This window comes from Nestor notabilis, unplaced genomic scaffold (assembly GCF_000696875.1).
Source record: "Nestor notabilis isolate BGI_N333 unplaced genomic scaffold, ASM69687v1 scaffold29198, whole genome shotgun sequence".
Taxonomy (NCBI): Eukaryota; Metazoa; Chordata; class Aves; order Psittaciformes; family Psittacidae; genus Nestor; species Nestor notabilis.
The window spans coordinates 11000-11750 of NW_009939150.1; positions in this window are offsets into that span (position 1 = coordinate 11000).

The window sequence follows — 751 nt, forward strand, 5'->3', positions numbered from 1 at the left end:
TCGACAGATGTGGATATGTGTGCTGCCTCCGAGCCTGGGAAGCCCCAGGCAGGAGCGGTGCTCTGTCCCACCAGGGCTGTAGGGCTGGATTTGGGTCTCCAAGGGTCCCTATGCACTGACTCATCCCACGGGTATGTTTCCGTGTGCCCTGCCATGCTGCAGCGCTGGCCAGGCTGTTGACCCTGCCAGAGACTATAACCAGATTGCATTGATTCTCATTAAACCATGCCTATTTAATCCACACGGCAAGAAAATTTCCCTCAGAAGAGGTTTCTCAGCTAAGATCGTCCCCTGATCTGAAATGAGGGCGCTATGCTCACGAGAGCAGTTGTTTCCACCTCTGCCATCTGCCCCACCGGTAGACACGACTGTTCAAGGCCACATCCAGTCCTCATCCAGAACCTGCCTTCCTCCCGAGGCCTCCCCACCCTAGAGTGAGCAGCAAAAATAAAAGTGCCGTTAAAAAAACTCAAATACCAGGCGATCTGTGGCATCCACCTTGCATGGGAAAGGTCTGAGGCTGGGCATCACATGGCTGATGCTCTTCCTAATCTGTGCCACATGGAATAAGCCCAAGGGAAGGCGTCTGTGGAGCAGTCCTGGCGCTGCGGGTGGGCTGGTGTCTCGTAGGTGGATCCAGCCTGAGTCAGTGCCGGGACCAACCCATCAGCTGCGTGCGCGATGTTTGCTGCCTGCTCTGGTGGAGCCTGAGCTCTGCCGGCTGTTGCTCTGCAAAGCCACCCGCGCTGAG